This window comes from Pleurodeles waltl, chromosome 1_2, assembly GCF_031143425.1.
Source record: "Pleurodeles waltl isolate 20211129_DDA chromosome 1_2, aPleWal1.hap1.20221129, whole genome shotgun sequence".
Taxonomy (NCBI): domain Eukaryota; kingdom Metazoa; phylum Chordata; class Amphibia; order Caudata; family Salamandridae; genus Pleurodeles; species Pleurodeles waltl.
This window is the reverse complement of record NC_090437.1, coordinates 106885063-106906084: the sequence shown is the minus strand read 5'-3', so window position 1 is coordinate 106906084 and position 21022 is coordinate 106885063.

Below are 21022 nucleotides of genomic sequence, written 5' to 3'. Positions count from 1 at the left end.
AGCAGGTCCTCCCATCTCTTGCAGCAGTGGGTGCTCCGTCTATGATAGACCCCCAGGGTCCGCACTTCCTTGCCGATGGCACCTTCTTCTAGTGGGCGCTGAACTACAGGAAAGGTAAAGTAACAATGTTTTTTACTCCCCCATCTTGTTATTCTTACTCATTTGCCACAACTTCCCAACCATGCCCTGAAACACATACACTGACCATCCTCACATGCAGGCCACAGCCGCCTCCCCCAACCCCCATTTATCTTCCATCCACGCCACTCCATACACTAATGTCACATCCACCATGCACACAGTGTACTCACCTGTTTGTCTGGAGGACCGTAGAGTTGCATGTAGTGGGGGAGGACCCCATCCACCAGGTTGTCCAACTCCTCAGCGGTGAAGGCAGGGGCCCTTTCCCCAGACACTGTAGCCATTGTCGCTTCCAGACTGAGGTCACAGCAGCACTTGCAGTGTAGGTCCTCTCCTATTGAAGGTCAGGTATCAAGTGAGTGAAGAGATAGAAAATGGCGGTCACGCCCGCGGCGGTGCATACCGTCACCGTCGGCGTACATCATCATTGGCTCCTGGAACCCATAGGGCCAAATGATAACCAATTCTGAATAGCACAGCGGACTTCGTCCGCCTACCGCAACGCTGCACAACGCCAGTGCAGTTACCTAATTTTCCCTTGTCCCTCCTTACAGGTCAGGCAGCTGCAATTTCAGGGGGGCACATGGCAGGGCACCTAACTGCGTCACAGAAATTTTAGGCAGGAATACGGACAGACAGCGCCACATACCGATTTAGTCACAATAGTGCGAAATACCCTTGTGCTACCTATGTGATATATGGCCCTCTGCTCACCCTTTTCCTCCATAGGGCACATCCGCTGGGGCAGATGAGATGGCGTCATCCTCCGCTGTACAGACCTCTGGTGGACCTGTCAACAATGGAAGATAGACACATCATTATCACCTCCAGACTTGATTGTGCCACAATCCATGAACTGTGTGCCCAGTTGGAGCCAGACCTGATGTCAGCTATCTGCCAACCCACAGGAATCCTCCCTCTAGTGCAGGTCCTGTGAGTGCTCCATTTCCTGGCCAGTGGTTCCTTTCAAACAACAGTGGCCATGGCATCAGGGATGTCTCAGCCAATGTTCTCTAATGTGTTGTCCAGAGTGTTGTCTGCCCTGCTGAAACACATGCGCAGCTATATCGTTTTCCCCCTGGTGGAGGATTTGCCCACAGTGAAAGGTGACTTCTGTGCCCTGGGACATATCCCCAACATCATTGGTGCCATTGATGGAACACATGTGGCATTTGTCCCACCCCGCAGGGGTGAACAGGTGTACAGGAACCGCAAAAGTTACCATTCCATGAATGTGCAGATGGTGTGTTTGGCAGACCAGTACATCTCCCATGTGAATGCCAAGTATCCTGGCTCAGTGCATGATGCTTAAATTTTGAGGAAAAGCAGCACCCCTTATGTGATGGGCCAACTCCTGAGGCACTGTGTGTGGCTAATAGGTGAGGCCAAGGTCCCCACACAGTTTGAATAGGTGTCTGGGTATGGGGTAGTCCCTAAGGGTTTGTGTATGTCTACAAGATGCCCCTCAATATTTGCAGGTGACTCTGGTTACCCCAACCTGTCATGGCTACTGACCCCAGTGAGGAATCCCAGGACAAGGGCAGAGGAACACAACAATGAGGTGCATGGGCGAACTAAGAGGATTATAGAGCGACCTTTTGGCCTCCTGAAGGCCAGGTTCCGGTGCCTCCATCTGACAGGTGGCTCCCTATACTACTCACCGAAGAAGGTGTGCCAGATAATCGTGGCATGCTGTATGGTACACAACCTGGCTTTACGATGCCAGGTGCCTTTTCTGCAGGAGGATGGGCCTGATGGTCTTGTGGCAGCTGTGGAGCCTGTGGACAGTGAAGAAGAGGAGGCAGAAGAAGAAGATATAGACAACCGAAACAACATCATCATGCAATACTTCCAGTGAGACACAGGTAAGAGACTGGCACTGCTCCTCTCATATCAGACTACTGTAGAACATTGCATGAACCTGCCTTTTTACCTCTATGTATGGCCCCTGACAGTTCACTTTGGCTTTCCTTTTCACAGATCTGGGTACCACATTCTGCCTTCTGCTATGTTTACTGCAGCCCAACAACTGTCACACTGTGGTATGTGCAAATGAACATTGCCATTGATATTTGTCAGAGAGGTTGTGATAACACATTTGTGAAGGTACAGACCTACTCTAGAATGTTTTGTGATTCAAGGGTGTTTATTTAAGTGCTAATCAGTGGAGTGGTATGTGCAATGAGCTGGGGTGATGGTGGAGGAATGTCCATGGTATATTCCAGTCTCTTTGTATCACAGGTGCATTGTCCAAGGGGGCATAGGAAGTGGAGTAATAGCAGTTCAATTAGGACAGGATGACATAGTGGGACAGAAGGGTGACAATCAGGAGAGTCTTATTTCCTGGCGGGTGTCTTGGCGATGTTCTCTGTCTTGTGCCTAGATCTCAGGGACCGTTTTCAGGGTGGTTCTCCTTCTGCAGGGGGTGGGGTGCTGGTGGCCTGTTGGTCCTGTGGCGTGACCTCCTGTCCACTAGCGCCAGCGGACATGGAGGGCTGTTCATCGTTCAGGCTAGTGTCAGGGGCCCGGTGGTGTGCCACTGTCTACCTCATGGTGTTGGCCATGTCTGCCAGCACCCCTACAATGGTGACCAGGATGGTGTTAATGGACTTCAAGTCCTCCCTGATCCCCAGGTACTGTTCCTCCTGCAGCCACTGGGTCTCCTGAAACTTGGCCAGTACTGTGCCTATGGTCTCCTGGGAATGGTGGTATGCTCCCATTATATTGGAGAGTGCCTCATGGAGAGTAGGTTCCCTGGGCCTGTCCTCCCCCTGTCACACAGCAGTCCTCCCAGTTTCCCTGTTGTCCTGTGCCTCTATCCCCTGAACCGTGTGCTCACTGCCACTGACTCCAGGTCCCTGATTGTCTTGGGTTAGTGGGTTTGCCTGGGGTCCCTGTAGTGGTGGACACACTGCTGATTGATGTGTCCTGGGGACAGTGGCATGGAAGATCAGCAATACACTGTTCCAATAAAACAAAAAATATAGTGACCAGGGTCCTAAATTCTAGGAGCAAGAGGCCTCACACACCCATAGGGTGTCATGCTTCATCATAGGCGCTGCTCCTCGTCAGACTGGCGCTGCAATGTCTGACGGGCACCACCCCTGATGGGGGGGCTCTTTGCCGGAGATCTTAATATATGGTGGTGCCGTGACCCCAAAGGTGACTAAAGAATCAACGGAGATCAGAAAAAAAATTTGTGGTTAAAATTGACTCTCAAAAACGCCACTGGGACTGTAGATTTTATTGGACCCAATGAGCGGTCAGGGCCAAGATTAAAAATTAGAATCAGAAGAGTGAATCAAGAAGTTAAGATCAATCACTCTTGTAAATTAGAACATATCAAGGAGAGGAGTCTGGGAATTCTCCAAAAACTAACCCCTCATGGGTCAACATGTTTCGCATCCTGGTGGTCCAAACGGATCCAGTGATGCTTCATCAGGACCTTATGTGACTATATGTATCTCCTGAATAATGAGGGTCACATATATTTGCAAGGAAGTTAATACAGATACCTCTCGACCAGCAATCAGTGGGGAGGCGTAATAATCACTTACATGAATATGGAATAAATAATTCCTAACTCGTGCCCTGCAAAAAAGAAGTACACAGGTTATACCACAATAGGGGCGAGTCATAGCATTGTACATATCATGGGAAAACAAGGCGGCCGTGATGTGCAGTGCAAGTATTACTTCGTGAGCAACACACATGCAAGTGCTTGTGGGTACAAGCTTACCGTCCTAAAATTGAAGGCGAGCATCTTAGGAATACACGTACCAATAGTCCAGCTCTAAACAACGTCTAAACATGGGGGAATATGAAACAACAGAATCAATTAAAAGAAAGGTTAAGTATCCACTCAAGTAACGTATATGTGTGTTGTCATAGGGGTCTCAAATGTAGGAATCATAGGTTCATAATTGGTATGATCACAAGAAGCATGGAAAACCAAAAATAATGAATGAGGCAGTGAATGTCAGTAAAATAGCTGTGGGACCGAAAGGTCCATAGGAGTCAATACAGGTAGCAGACTACATAGTGTGGCTAGACACAAAATACTGTCTAACAGAGAACACTGGACGGTACATGGAGTAATAGGTATCAATAACTATCTAAATTTAAATTTTAAATGTAGAGTCCATCCTCACGGAAAACCGAGGCACAGGAAGAAGTCAGAGTAGAGGAGTAACTCTGGTCTCCTCGATAAATGTACTGTATTTACAGCAATGCGGCCAAAGGTCGCCGATATAGCAGAGTAAGGTGCCGGTGGATAAAAGACTCCATGTTGACTGTCAAATGGCAGAACAACGTAGGAAGAGGAGTCCGCAGAAAACACGGGTCCCGAAAAGGGGAACGGGACCTGTATAGTATAAACCGGGGGAGAGCGGCAGGGCACTTACTTGTTGAAGCAATGCTGGCCAGGCGGAGACCTACCCCGGTCCGTGGTTCCCGAAGAATAGTGGAACCCGGCCCGCTACGCTTGATGTACGTAGCGTGCCGGAAATTGGAGATTAAGAGTTTCCGGTCAGGCAGTCAGGCAACGCGGAACGCGTTGATCTAGGAGTTCCAGAAAGAGAGAAAAGACTCGGAGGAGGTCCCGGAGTCAACATAAAAAGATCTAAAAATAGAAAACAGCAATAAGCGTTAATCTGACAGTTTCAGACAACAAAAATAGGACTCCAAATAAATGAAAAATAATAAGAGGATAATAATCGTCTGCACATGGCCTCGTGGGATAAGGGATGGTATCTTGAAGAGATACTGGATGTCCCAAAATCAAAATTATTGATCATAAGAGAAAAAAAAAATGTATATATAAAAATAACAGAATAATGCTGGTTAGCTAATCACTGAGAAGACTGCACAAAAAGGGGAAAAGAATTTCAAAATGAATCAAACTCTAGGGAATTAGCAGTAGTAACTGCAACACTCTAAAAATACAGTGAAAAATCATTTTGAAAGACAATTCCAAGGAATCTCATCATTCAAGCCATTTAAATAGGTGCGTAATTTAAACACCCATTGTTGTTCTAACTCAAAAAGTGAGTTCGGTGTGTTGCGTGAGTCAATTTGTAGCACGACCCACCACATATCGTTAGGGCTATGTCTTTTGTCAAGGAAGTGTAAAGCCAGTTTAGTCGTGGCACGGCCACATCTGATGTTGCTGCGATGTTCGTTAATCCTAAGTTTCACTGCTCGTGTGGTCATACCTATATATTGTAAATTGCAGGGACAAGTGATCATGTAAACACAATTTTTTGTGTTGCAATTCGTGTGTCTGAGTAGATGCCAAGGGCCTATGGAGTCAAATTCGATGGATTTTAATCGTTTAGTCAGGGTGCAAACATTGCACGTGCCACAAGGAAAATGACCAGTTACTGGTGGTAAACCCCATAGTGTTTGTAAATGGGGGGGTGATAAAGTGGGGCGGGGTCTAGTATGGACGAGTAAATCCTTTACATTAGTGGTGCGTTTAAAGGCAAATAGAGGTTTTGGAATCTGTGCCCCACCACTACAGAGAATAGACCATCTCTTATTCACAACTTTTTGGATAGTGTTGGAAAGAGGAGTAAAGGTCGACACACATGTGAGTTTAGGCTCTGGGTCCACCGAATTAGTAGATAGTAAATTGTCTCTGTTACAGGACTTGGCCCGTTTATAGGCTGTCCTGACCACCTTGTCTGGGTAATGGCGATTACTCAGTCTGGTGGTCAAATCATCAGCTTGGGAGGAGAACATACGGGTGGTACTACAGTTCCGTCGGAGTCGGAGAAACTGACCGTACGGAAGATTGTCTCTTAGTGCCTTAGGATGGTGGCTCTCATACATAAGGAGACTATTGCGGTCAGTAGTTTTTTGGTAAGTATGAGCGTGTAATTTCCCATGTTCAATGCAGATCATGAGATCCAGGAAGGGTATCTCTGTATTAGAGACAGAAGATGTGAATTTCAAAAAAGGGTTCAATGTATTAACCCAAGTAGTAAAAGCTTGTACTCCAGAAAGGGGACCTTGCCACACGATCAAAATGTCATCGATATATCTACGCCAGAGTTTAATGTTGGTATGAAAAGGATTGGTGTCAGGGAGTATAAACCTTGATTCAAAGTCAGACATGTATAGACACGCAAGGCTTGGGGCGAAAGTACTACCCATTGATGTGCCATGAGTCTGAAGAAAGAGAAGATCCTCGAACTGGAAGAAATTTTCTTTCAGGGCTAGAGATGCACAATGCATAATGAAATGTACAGGAGAAGTAAGTATCTGACTGACTGAGTGAAGGGCAGATTCAACAACTTCCAAAGTGGCCTCTTGTGGAATATTTGTATACAAGGCTTCAACATCAAGGGTAATGAGGGCATGAACTTCAGTCGTTGAATTGATAGCTGAAATCAAGTTGAGGACATCTTTGGTGTCCTTCAAATAGGTGGTGGATGTCTGGACAATCGGTTGTAAGAATTTGTCACAAAAAGTAGAGAGGGGTTCCAGGATGGACCCTATGCCTGAGACGATTGGACGTCCCGGGGGAGGTATTTTACCCTTGTGGATTTTGGGGAGGCTGTAGAAGTAGGGGATACGCGGGCTTGTAGTATCCAGAAAAGAGGCCTCATTGCGTGAGATCCAAGTGTTCGTTAAGGCTTCCTCAATCATACCTCGTATTTTGGTTTGTAACCTCTTCGTTGGATCTGTGTTGGTCTGTGTGTAATAGGTCGAATCCCCCAATAGACGTAAACATTCTTGTCTGTAATCAGATGAATTCATTATCACCGTGGCTCCCCCTTTATCCGCAGGTTTGATGACAACACTCAAGTCTGTAGATAGAGCTTTTAGGGCATCTCTTTCAGCATTGGAGATGTTGGAAAAACTCCGTTGGGGTTGTAAAGCAGATAAATCACTTAGTACTGCTTTTTCAAATGCTAATACTTTGTGGGGCATAGAGGAGGTAGGGGGCATGAAAGTGGATGGTTTTCGAAGGCCCGTGTCAGTGGGTTGATCAACATGAGAGCGGTCCTCAAAGAAGAATTGAAGTCTAATCTTCCTGAAGAGATGAGACATTTCACAGTGGAGGCGGAAAGAGTCTTCTCTGGGAGTAGGGACAAAGCCCAGTCCTTTATTCAAGACTTGTAGTTCAATAGGGGAAAGTGATCGTGATGATAGATTGATCACTAGATCCGATTTGGTGGATTCTTCCCTTGACTGCGTGTCACCATTTGTGGTTCGTCCTGTGCCCAGTGTACCCTTCTGCCTCTTCCTCTCCTTCTGCCTCTTCCCCTGCCCCGGCCGCGGCCTAAAAAAGGCATGTATGGGAGCATGGGGCGTGGTTGATAGAAGGGAAATGGTTGTTGCCATGCTAAGGGTTATCCAGGTGGATAGTGGGGGTGTCCGGGGGGATATTGGGGGTAGTGGTAAAATTGATGGGTCCCATCATCATCAGTATTCCAACCGTCGGATGAGGAACTGTTGCTATATTTCCGTGGTTGTTTTCTTGATGTGGAGGATTCATCAGAAGAGGAGGACAGTGTCTCAGTAGTGAAGTCATCTGTGATGTAAGGGTAGACTTTTTCACGGTTAAATCTCGTGATGTCTTTTTGTAGTTTCGTAATTTTCTGTTGGGTTAAGAACTCCCTGTTATCATTAAGTTCAGAGTTGATTTCTGCTAATCGGTTCTTGAAAGCAGCAAGTGAGACTGTAGATTTAAGAGCACCTTCCATGAGTGTAATCTGAACCGTGATGGAATCAGCCAAACGTTTGGAAGTATTGATAATGAGAACCAGCCAGTCTCTGGTGCATTTCCATGCTACTTTGGCCCAGTCTTTTCTGAAGGCTAAGTCTTGCGCCCACTGGGTGGGTGCTGTGTTGGTGTTTCCTGAGGGGGGAGGTTCAGTGGTGGTTTGGGACTGTGGCAGGGGAACCGACTGTCCAGAGGTCCCTGATGGGCCGGGCTGGTCATCTTGATCCAGACGTGCAGAGCTGCTGTCGTCACTGTGGGCCTCTTCTGTGGGGGGACTGGATATGGCTGGCACCTCCTGTCTAGTGACGTTGGGTAGGGGTCCTGTTGGGGTGTAAATGCCTAGTTATTGTATCTGTGTGTGCCATCTTGTGCAATGTGTGAGTTTCCTTCTACTCCTGTGCTAGCACTATTGCCTGGGCCCTTGTGTGAGGGGTGATTTTGTGGCCTGTGTGAGTCTCTCTACTGGCCATGCTTTGGTGATGGGTGTCCATGCAGGTCTACAATGGGTGTCCATGCATTGGTGTTACATGCAGGGCTTGGTATTGGGATGTGTGGGTTGTGATAGTGAGGTATCTGTGAGATGTGGGGGTGATGGGTGTCAGGGTAGGGATTAGGAGTTTGTGATGGCATGCAGGTAGGGTGGGGGTATATAGTAGTAAAGATTTGACTTACCAGAGTCCAGTCCTCCTGCTACTCCTGCGAGGCCCTCAGGATGCATGATCGCCAAGACTTGCTCCTCCCATGTTGTTAGTTGTGGGGGAGGAGGTGGGGGTCCACCGCCAGTCCGCTGTACGGCTACCTGGTGTCTGGATACCACAGAACGCACCTTCCCCCGTAGGTCGTTCCACCTCTTCCTGATGTCATCCCGTGTTCTGGGGTGCTGTCCCACTGCGTTGACCCTGTCGACAATTCTCCACCATAGCTCCATCTTCCTTGCAATGGAGGTCTGCTGCACCTGTGATCCGAATAGCTGTGGCTCTACCCAGATGATTTCCTTCACCATGACCCGGAGCTCCTCCTCAGAAAACCTGGGGTGTCTTTGAGGTGCCAAAATGTGGTGTGGGTGATGTGTGAGGTGATGTTTGTTGTGCTGTGGGATGTGTTGTGTTGGGGTGTGTTCTTTGAGGTGCGTGGATGTTGTATGAGTGATGGTGTTGTGTGCCTGTGGATGCTGGTGTTGTGTTTGCTATTCTCTCTATTCCTGCTTCTTCCAAAAAAGTTGTAAGTGGTTGTGGGTAATGTGGGTGTGTGTTTTATAGTGGTGTGGGTGTGTGGGTGTGGTGTGTGTATGTGTATCAGGTGTGTGTATTTTGAATTGTCCAATGTGGTTGTGTTTTGTAAATGTGTGTGTATTTTGAGCGCGTGGTGTGTACCGCCAATGGTTTACTGCGGTTGAATGACCGCCACGTTGATTCGTGGGTCGTGATAGTGTGGGCGTATTCCTGTCGGCGGTAACGGTGTAGGTTTTGCTATCGCCAGTTTATCACTGACCTTTGCTGTGGCGGACTTGTGTGGGTGTCTGTATTGTGGCGGATTACGAGATGTGGGTTGCAATACCTGTAGCGGATTTCTACAGCGGCCACAGTATGTTGGCGGCCATCAACACAGAGGTAAGCGGGATTTACCACCAGGGTTGTAATGAGGGCCATAGTGTCACAACAGCACCATGGCTTTCTCCCTTGTCAGGACACAACTAAAAATGTGAACTTGCAAACACTTTATTCAATGCAATTAAAAAGTTGCACAAGAAACAACATACATGCTGGGTCTACCAAGTCTCCACACTGTTATTTGCTATCAATCTTGAGCCTTATCGGAAATGCCTACTGGGAAAAGTCGCCATATACACTGATTAGGTCTTGCTAAAACTTTCCACCTATGCAGTCTATACAATATTGGTTAAGGAGATAATTTTAGCAATAAAGCAAGAAGCCCTCTTGTTTGGAGAATGCAGGGCTATTATGTACATATATCTAAAATACAAATATTAGTCAATCACAAAACCTATGTATATGATGAGTTGTTAAAGAATCTACATGTTGCAATTAGTATGGTTTTCACTCTCATTTCCACCATTCCTGCTTCTGTGACCGCACCTGCCATTTCTACACCTGCGCCCGCATCTGCCCTGTGCCCACATTTTTTTTCAGCTCCTACCCTTGCGCCCACACCTGTTTCCACTTTTGCTGGGTTTCCTTTGTGCTTGATTGTACCTTCAGTAATTTAGGTTAAAGGCCTCTGGTGGATTGGAAATTGCTATTGTTGAACCCCTTAATTTCAGGTGATACCCCTCGCTTCAGAAATTTAAATCTTCTTAGGGCCCAGATCAATTCTATATGAAGGGTTGAATCGAGATCGTATGTTATTTATAACAATAATACGATCTTGAGCGCATGTGTTACAGTGGCCATCTTGGACATGACACAGAACTTACAGTGACAAGTTTGGCTTAAAGCGTAATGAGAGGATGTCATTGTAACACAGTGTAACTGACAAAAGAAAAAATAGATATTTTACTGAGAAAGTGTGTTTATGTTAACTTGTATAATGCAGGCCTTGATTGTAAAATGGTTGTTACTGCTTGTTGCCATTTTATTTTTTACACATAGGCATCTTTCTGTCTTTCCACATCCTGCACTTAACGCACAGTAGAAAAAATGATTTGAACATGATGTCATTCTCTCATGTACAATGTGATGCTTCATCGACAAACTTAATTTTCATACCGTGTTAGAAAAGTGAATGCGCTCTCAAACGTCTTACCTATTGGGAACACAATGTATTTCTTCATGTAAACTTGAATTGCAACAGAATTTGTACTAACTCTAAAGTGTCACAGGAGCACCAAAAATGGTAACCTCATTGTAAAAGTCTATGTGACATGGCTGACAAACGTGATTTTAATCTCTACAGTTCTTTCTGTAATATGATTCATTGGGATGTGTAGGCCTATGCACGTTCACACCGAAATGAATAGTTCTAATGTATTTTATCCTATAGAATTAGCTTCTTCCGTATGTTGTTGAGTTTTCACTCTCCCCTGAACTTTGGAACAGCAGTTCCCAACCTGTGGTCTACGGACCCCCAGGGGTCCGTGACACATTCTCAGGGGGTCTGAAAGCCTGGGCCAGCAGGAAGGCACTTCTACAGCTGGGGCCTCTGACAAACGTGTGTATTTTTATATTTATTACTTCCTTTGTGCCACAGTTTTAAAAGCATTACAAAGTTCCTTGAACATCCCGTACCTTTCCAGCAAAAATAAAAGCATCAAGATAACTCTAGTGATTAATGTACCTGCTAGAGAGAGATGGGAGTTTTGTCTAGTGGCAGTTTTGACTGAAATGTAGAGCATATGGTTAATATGCCTGCTGCAAATAATGAGTATCATGCAAAGAACAGTATTTATGTGCATAGCACAGTGGGTTACTGCTTTTATCACAGAGATTATTTTGTTAGTGTGCAGTTCATAAGTTACAATCGTAATCTAGCACAGTGAGCTATGCACTACCATTAAAGAGCTGCATGCAAACTGCATGGCACCAATTAAAAAGCTGTTTTTCTCCTGTCTTTCGTTTTCCTTATGCTGCTAAAAAGGTTTCCTTGCGTAGAAATACATTCTTATTATTAATTCAATGATAACCATTGTGTTGTGTTCAGAATCCTAAGTTTGTGCTTCTCCAGACCAAGCACTTTTAGAAAATGCATACTGGTGTGGATGACATGTGAATCTTGCACGTTGTAGTCCCTTGTAAATTGCTGCAACACCCTACACTGGTATGAGAGATGCTACGAAACAAATGAACTACATGTGACAGAGAGGCTATGGAGAGATGAGAAGCCCTTATGGTTTTACTTCCTTTGCCCACCACATACTTATATGAAAAAGCTTTCTCAGATATTATGTACCTAAGAAATAAAAAATAGAAATTGTTTGGGAAATGTAGAGTCTGACCTGATGACTCAACTTTCCTAAATAAAACCAAACATTCAAAAGTTAGTCACCGAGATGTAGCGCCAAACTTCCCATTAAAATTATTTGATTTTTGCATATTTGTTTAATATAAAATAATTATATCTTTAGTCATTTGAGTATTTGTTTAGTGTGTACTTGTTTGTTTATTTTTTGCGAATGACTGTTTTTATGTTTGAAATGTAAATCACACAAATTGCTTGCTTCCAGTAATTATTCAGTGGGGGTCCTCAGGAGTCAAAAGGTTGGGAACCACTGCTTTAGACAGTCTGGTTTCTATTGGGGTCTCCTCACCTTGATCTTTAGCAGGCAACACTCTCTAATTTATTACCTATTTACTGAGCTGCATTATACTTTGTTGTCCTATTACATGATTTTCATTTTATTCCGAGCTTCATGCTTTCATATGACAAATGATTAACTGACTAGTTATTTGCTATTGATTTTGTTTTCTATAATGCCTTTAAACTTTCGTGGTTTTCATTTTTAATATGTCATTCTTTACTGTGAAGCCTAATGTGCTTTATATTTAATTCTGATAAGTAAGTTGATTGATTGTTGACCAAGTTTAGTTATAGAGCAACAAGATCCCACAGGGGAGTAACATCATTCCCTGTCAATCAGTCAGTAGAGCTTTAGATTAGAGACGAGATTTAAAGCACTACAACCCCACCTTGTGAATCCTGCTTGAGTTATTTACCTGCCTTGGATAATGGATGTTAGAAATTGGGTCTCGACCACAATCCTAGTCAAGGTAAGCCAGATACACACTTTAAGTTAACCTCTGCTCACCCTATGGTAGCTTGGCGCAGAGCAGGCAGGCTTAATTTGAGAGGCAATGTATAAAGTATTTGTGCAACACGCACAAACAATAACACAGAGAAAAACACCACAAAAATACTCCACCGTAATTTAGAAAAATAGAGGATATACATCTGAGCAAATTAAGACTAAAACAACAAAAATTGAATCAGTAAATTAAGAGTTATTCACTTTTAAATACATCAAGCAGTGCTTTAGGAAATATTTGAGTGTTTTAAGTTATGTGTATTACTGTGATTCTAGAAGCTGGTGCACTCCTATTAGGCAACTTATGGGCCTGCATGGGTTCGGGTGCGCCCTCCTCCATATAGCGTTCTCCTTGTAATAAGTCCCTTTGGAGGGGTACCAGTATGACTGCGAGGAGCGCGGCAACAAAACAACGAGGCCTCTGGGGCCCGGTCTCCATACAAGGATCGTATGGCTACCCAGAGGGGGAAGGAGCGCGGTACAGTCACTAAAACCGCTAGGGTCTAATCGCACACCAAGGCAGTCACAGGCACGCAGCTGCGAAGAGCGCAGCACAGTGGTGAGGACTGCTCGGGTCCAGCCGCACATCAAGGCAGTCACAGGAATGCAGCGGCTAGGGGTGCAGTACGGTGGTGAGGACTGCTCGAGTCTGGCTGCTCTTAATACAAAGGCCCAGATTTAAGAAACATGACACACAAATGCACCAAGAATTTTAACGAAAGCTAACAACATTTTCTTGTGCCATCCTTGCATCGTATTTATAAAACAGCACACCAGGGCACAAAGGAAAGTTTAGTGTAAAAAAAAAAAAAATAATAATTATGCTAACCTTTGCGGCACGTCGTACGGAAAATTGACTCTAATGCTGCAAAAGTGGCATTAACATGATTAGCACCACGCTAATCGCGTTAGTGCCATATTTGCAGCATTAGCGTAAAAAAAGGCGGCGAGCAGCAAAAAAAATAAAGGGAGCCAAGATGGAAATGCAGGCCAGGAGAGACTCCTGAGAGATCCCAATCAGCCCAGTACAAGCCAGGATGGAGCAGGAAAATCCCAGGAGGAGAAAAGGAAGTAGAAGTGTCACTTTAGTGAGGAGGAGAATGACATCTTGGTCAGAGATGTTACAGAGCACCAACACCAGCTCTTCGTCACCTCCAAATTGCCAATAGGTAGGAAGGAGGTCAGGTGGCAGACAACAGTAGATAAAGCCAACAGTGTGGCAGAGGCGAAGAGGACTGTCACCGATTGTAAGAAGAGCTCGCATGATTGCAAGTGCAGAACTAAAGAGAAACTGGCCAGGAACCGAAAAGCAGCACTGGAGGTGAAGTCCTGCACCCCAGGAGGACCTGGATGACCTGGAGGAGATGGTGGCAGCGGTCATCCCGGAGGAGCTGGTCACTAGAAATGCAGGACAGGACAACGCAGACTTCCAAGACCTACCACAAATGCACAGTAAGTTGAAGTTGAAGTGGGAGACAATCTGGAAATTAACAAATGGCAGAAGGGGGAGGCACATAGGACACACTGAATGCATGTAAAAGGGTGCATCAGAACACATAGTGCCAGAATCAAAAGGCCCAATCGCCACCGGAGCATCATTGTTAGTGATGTTCTGGTAAGACTATTCACTCTGCCATATTTACAAGATGGTGGTAAGCCACTTTTGTGGCTTAACACCACCTTGTAAACATGGCCCCTTCATGCGCAGCACTTTGTCTGGAAGGGGTGTGCAGTTGCTGTTGCTGTGGGCATGCCACAACAACACCCATTGCATTTTGACGTTGCCTCATATTTACGAGTTTATGTAAACCAGAGGCTGTGCCAGAGTCTAACATAACCCCAGGGATGGTGTTAGCATTGTGCAACGAGGGGAAATGCTTTAATTCCTCCTTGTGTTTTTGCTCTTCCTATTTGTGCTGCATCCTGAAGGACACATACAAAGTGCAAATGGCCATAGAAGACTGTTTTTTGTGTAGGAAGGTGTCCCTTCCTGCACAAAAACTATCTCCCACACAGTGAAGCCATCCTTGCACCTTGGCGCAAAGTTGTCTGTGTTGGTGCTCTGCTACAATAATCGCACTGGCGCAGGGGACAAGACAGGAGTGCGCTGTATACACTTTAAAACTGTGCATCCCTGCATATTGAAATTGATGGAGTACAGTGCTTGCCAAATGTGGCACAGCATAGCGCTCCTTTATTTTCCCTGAAACCCGGGACATAATGGCCAAACACTCCAGATGGGTCCACACCTTCCCCTCTATATGCACCGACAATTTCTCAACCATCCCAGCAATTGCTTCACTGTTGCCACTGATCCACTTGTCCATGTATAACACTCAGTGGGCAACATGTAGTACGCTTGTTGCACAGGGTGGCCCAACAAGAACTGACACACACCTGCATGCCCCATTTGGGGATGGGCACAAAAGTGAGCATATACAACATATGAGGCATGCCTGTGATCATCGTTTGTGCTGCTGTACAAGTAGCTTCCATTTCACCATGTAGCAAGGTTGCCTGTGTTGTGTGAATGGTTGGTGTCATGCACAAAGGGGCAACTTCATACGTAACAACAGCTACAAGTGGTATCAATGTTATACTAGGGGCCTAATTTTACAAGCCTGTAATGCAACATTAGCATTATACAAATTGTTGCCAATGAGGATACAAGCTGCCCTTTCCCCTTGTTCACGCAGCAACAAAGTCACACAATGCATGCATTGATCCACTATGTACATCCTTCCACCACTATGTGCCTGTGGCAGATATGATGTATGCAAGGAAATATTCCTTACGCAGGGAGGGAAGAACTAATGGGGCTGACAATCCATAAAGGTTGCACTGTGCTATCTAATAACCTCATGTGTGAGGCCTGCAAAAGATGACAAAGTGACACAAGCATTGTAAGCAATGGTCTTCCTTGTGCTTTGCTGTGCTAGTGCCATCATTTATGGTGCCAATGCAGTTAAATACCAATATAGTGACAAAATTTATAGGAATACTCTGGCATGCTCTCATTGGCTGGGGCAAGGGGCCGTCAAGGAAAATGGTGGTGTGGGATCAATGCACCAGATTCATTGAAAGTTTGTGTAATGCACAATGCAACACACAATAAACTACTACAATCTGTAGAATTACAAACTTGTCACACACCCACTTGTCACTCCCATGACACCCTTAGTTCTTGGACTACACTTAACCAATTTCAAATGCGCTGACCTTTTCAAAGGCATCAGGAGCTGGGTGGGTCACACATGTGTTGCATGGGAATATCACAAATATACACATGGAATGCCATTATATACAGTTCCAGGTGTGAGAGGGGCACATGGAAAATATGCCAGGATAAGGTATGCAAGGTGCTTCACCTTGGTATGTTAAGTATGACCTATCACTATCCACTACTCAAATAGAAGTCAATACATTAATATGCGTGGCCAGAGCACTATGATGTCTGTGTCTATATATACAGATTCATAATTACCCATGTATGAAGAAACATGCAGTGCAACAGCCCAGCGTGTTCTGCTATGCAGCATCAATTCAAATGTGCAGGGATGTGTTCTTGTCCTAGAGAGTCAATGCATCCCTCTACTAACCTTGGTAATGCCTAATTATATGATGGGCCTCACCAACACTGGCACAGACCCTGCATGGTGTAGGGGTGTCCCTGTTGCTGGTCTTAATGCACATCCTGCTGAATCTACTAACAGAAGTGATGTCTGCCACTTACAATGTTTGATGACTGCAACACATATTGAAACTAATCCACTACAGGATTACTATTATCTCTGTCCTTAGTACCACAACTGCAATGACACCCCTGATGTTGCGTTCCAACATGATGCATCCCCACATCAACAAGCCTCAAAATGTATCCGGTCCGCCTCACACCACACGTGTGTTGACAGAGTGATGGAAGTGGGTGGGCTTTCCACATGCATCCTCTTAGCCATTTAGGCCCAGATCAATGACAAAGCAGCGCATTGCAGCTCCAAAAATAGAAGTGCCGCTCTGCGCCACTTTTGTAATGCAGGGATGTGCTGTATCTACAGGAATAGGGCTCACCCCTGAATTTCCCCCTGTGCAGGCACTGAATGAAGCTGCATGCGCCAATGCATGCATCCATGGCATTTTGCTAATGCTATGTGTGTGGCTGAATGCAGCACTCATAGAAAAAGCAAAAATCAACAAGGAACAAAAACATTCCTTCTCATTTGGCCTTGCTAATGCCACTCTTGGGTTGCCATTAGTAATTGCTACTGCCACAGATGTACGATTTCCAAGAAATATGGGGCAGCATCAAATGCAATGGAGTTTACGGTGGGGCGGGCACTTCAACACCCATTGCACACCCCTCGGAGTCAGAAAACTGCGTCTGAAGGGCACATATTTACAAGGAGGCGTAACACCACAAAAATTGAAATCCCACCTTCTTGGTAATATGGAGCAGTGAAAAGCGCCACTGGACTGTTGCAAAAAGTGACGCTCCAGTGGTGATAGGCCTTGTAAATCTGACCCCTAGAGTCATGTGTTCTGCATTCTGCACCACACAGCATGACAATGAACCATCCTGTGTGTATGTGTGCAAACAGGAAGTCTACCTTCCACCAAAACAGCACTCAGTCCAGCAATGCAGCCATCCTTGCAGCTATGCAACAAGGAAATCTGAGATGCACGGATGAGTGTTATCCTGCAGGAAGGCAAAAAATCCTGTTTGCTCACATAAACACAATGTGGTTGAATTTCACAATGTGTGGTGCAGGATGCTGGACACATCACTCAAAGTGGCTAGGAGGATGCGTGTGAACAACTCACTCCCTACCATCACACCAACAACACATGTAGGGTGGGAGATGAGTCAGTTACTAATTCAAATATCTGTAAGAACAATTTTCAAGTATTTCTGAACTTCTCCACTTGTGGTGTGAGCACACATCCTGAACAACGTCTATGGCTTGCAAATTAAACACAGTCAAGCCAATGAAAGGGGTACATATGTTGAAGACCATGATCAGACAATCAAGGTGGGTGTATCACACTGGGAACCGTGGACTGGCAGATTGTGAAAATGATGACCACATGCAATGGATGTTTAGGTGGCACAGAGCACCATTGGGGGCCCACAAATGTGTGCCTTGATGTAGGGGTCTGTATCATGTCACTGAGCCACCAGTAGCAAGTAAATGATGAGCCATGTCATCAGCCACTACAGTAAAATATTGACCTTTCGCTATTCCATTGCAGAGGATGGTGCCTTACCTCCTGTGGACCTGCCTGTCCTGGATTTTACAGATGCTATGGATGATCATCTGCCAACCATCAATGATGACACTCTCCAGGATGTTCTGGGTTCCTTCCAGACACCACTTCCAGTCGCAGGGAGGACACACAGTGTTGTGGGGTCTCCACATGACCCACCCAACTAGCAATACACAGTACCGACCAGTCCTGCCACTGCCCTGGACTCTCAAGACCCAGCCATTACCTTTCAGAGGACATCGGCAAGAGTCCAGCGGGAGCTGGCACAGCAGGTGTGGAAGGGGATGGAGACCATGGCAGGCAACCTAGAGGGAGTTTAGAAGTGCCTCAGTCTGAATAAAGACAACTCTGCTGCCATCACAGGGACCCACTCCCCGCTACATGGTTCCGGCAGTCCCTGGCCGACATGGCTTCTGTTATGAGGGAGAGGCTTGACCAGCTGCCCTCCAAAAGTGCCAGCAGCATGATTGATATCAGGCTGGGGGCTATACAAAATGCCCTGGAGTCCATGCAGCGGGATGTGGCCTCCCTCAGTGAAAACATGGCTGCCTGCTACCATGATGTACAGCTGTGTTGCTTTTGAGCCCTCCCACCCCCTCTTCATATTATACAACCCTTCAAGCCCGCTCAGTTTGTCACTTATTACACACACCTGTTTGTCTTCTACTTTTTATTCGACACACAGGCAGATCCATTACCAGTGTACCCTTCCAATATGGCGGTTTATTTTTCTTTTCCATTTGACGCATTCTTGGAGCAGGTATCACCAACATAAAAGAAGGCCCCTTTTCAATCCACGCGTCCCTCAATATGGCGGCGGCCAAGGTCGAGACGGATTGAATATTCCAGAATGCAATGACTGCAACATTTTGAATTGGGTAAGCTTTGCCTTTCTCCGCAACCACCTCAGATCCTTGCATCTTAATAAATCCATTTTGGGTTCCGAGCCTATTTTTTCTTGTGGGTATCTTGGGACAGTCCTGTTCGTCCCCGGTTTGTAAATTTCTATCGCTTGCAACCTTATCACCCTTGTTTCTGGTAACAGATTTTATTACTGAGGGAAATCGTGAAACGCATTACCATATGTGCTTCTATCCATTTCAGCAATACATAACGTATTATTCCTTTCCCTAAATGCCCGTCTCATTTTACTTTATTTTATCTTATTAAATATTCTTTCTTTTTCTTTTTCATCTATCCCTATTACTAGAAATCACGTGACCATTTCTTTACCCAATACAGTTGACCAAATGCGAAGTACCGTTATATTCCTCTTTCCTTGCAGATTGATCATTACTGAAACTTGTATAATCATTTCTGACGCCAAATTATTTTGTATGGTATGTTTTTTATTACTTTTCTGACTCCATTCATGCACAAACTGCATGGAGCACAATAATCGCCCATCTGGCATGAACTTTTTTTGGCCTATCGACTACCTTAATTAAAAAGCATGCCGGCACCAACCCACGATTTTATCGCGCTACTTACATATAAAATTCTATATTCAATATGTCTTTCCTTATTCACTATCTCATTTTAAATATCACCGTATACCTACTTGCTGTGTTTAAGAGTGCTCCTCACCTCTTTCACGTAGAATTAACCTTGATAACTGCACTTCTTTCTACGGGAATTTTTCCAACTACACCTTGCTGTTGCTCAAGCTCGGGCCTGACAGCAATAGCAAGAGCTCCCTTCCTACAACCTTTTGGGACTCACGCTCAGGTGCGACTTGATCCATGTGAGTAAGTAGTCAACTATTGTCCGCCCTTTAAAACCAACCTTATTTCGTCTTTCGCAGTCTTGAGAAAGCCCTGGTGGACACACCCAAGAGGGCGAAACACGTGTTGGCTGAGCACTTCACATGTTCTACTTGTTACCTCAACATGGCTGAGCATTCCACATGCTCTATGTGATACTCTTACTTTGGATGAATATGGTGAATTAAAATTATCTTGAAACAAGAATCAACTTGTCTATTGACTATAATTCAACTGGAACTCACCTTTTCTGTTGTGTGTTGCAAAACCAGCAGTTCCTCCTTGCAGCAGTAATGCCTAATGCATTCTGACAAATGGCAGCTGCCGGGACCTTTGATTCCACATCTCTATCCCCTGATGTATGTGTGCCCTCCTCAACTTCAACAGCAACACCACCTATGGCACAGGAGGCACCACACATCAGAGGATAAAGATGTGGAAGGAACAACTTTCACATGAAAAACAACCCAGTAGCTCCAGTCTGTGCCACATACACAGTATCTCTTTAGTTCTGTGCTTAAGATCATGCCAGTGTTGTGACAGCTGGCAATATGGCCTCTTCACTTTTCCACTTTTGATTTATCATGTATGGACTGTCATTGTCTTAATTCCTACCTAATGTCAATTTGGACACCTCCTCACTAATGCACACCTCTCCCTCACATGTCCCTCACCCTTGGCCTCTGACTAAATATTCAATGGCCTGACATCTCTCATGGGCTCAGTGAACAGTACATTGGAAGTCACTGGAAACAAAACGTGCACATATAAATAATTCACTATAATCATGTGTACTGCTTTTTTTTCAGTGTTCCATAAACTCCTATAAAATCTATGCATTGTGTGAAGCTATGTCAATGAGTATAGAACCAAATGGCATGTGTGGCTTACTGTCAGGCACAAAGGCACACACTAGGACTCAAACATAATAAAGGTGACCAATAGTATTGTGGACTACAACCAACTATCTGAGGCTCCAAAGCATGTATCAAACAGAAATCCATGCAAGTTGACATATGGCATGTGTGGTTCAGAAAACAAGTGACTGGAATTGTCCCAGATGCTTGTACCTGTCCAACAAAAATGTGAGAAACAGAAGAGGCATATGTAAGACTGTGAGGGGCAGCTCTTAGTGTGCGAGTATCCATTCCCCAAATAAGGTGGAGTATAATGTGCTATACTTTTCAAGAGTGATTGTTATAGACTTTAGAGATGACAATTGATTTTGCATTATTTACCTGACAAAGAGTTTGTATCCATATACAATCTGAGTGACAGGAACTGCGCTGAAACTGTCTTGAGTAGCTGAACATACCACTGCTAATCACACAGCTTCATGGTCTTAGGGGATACACAAAGTAATAC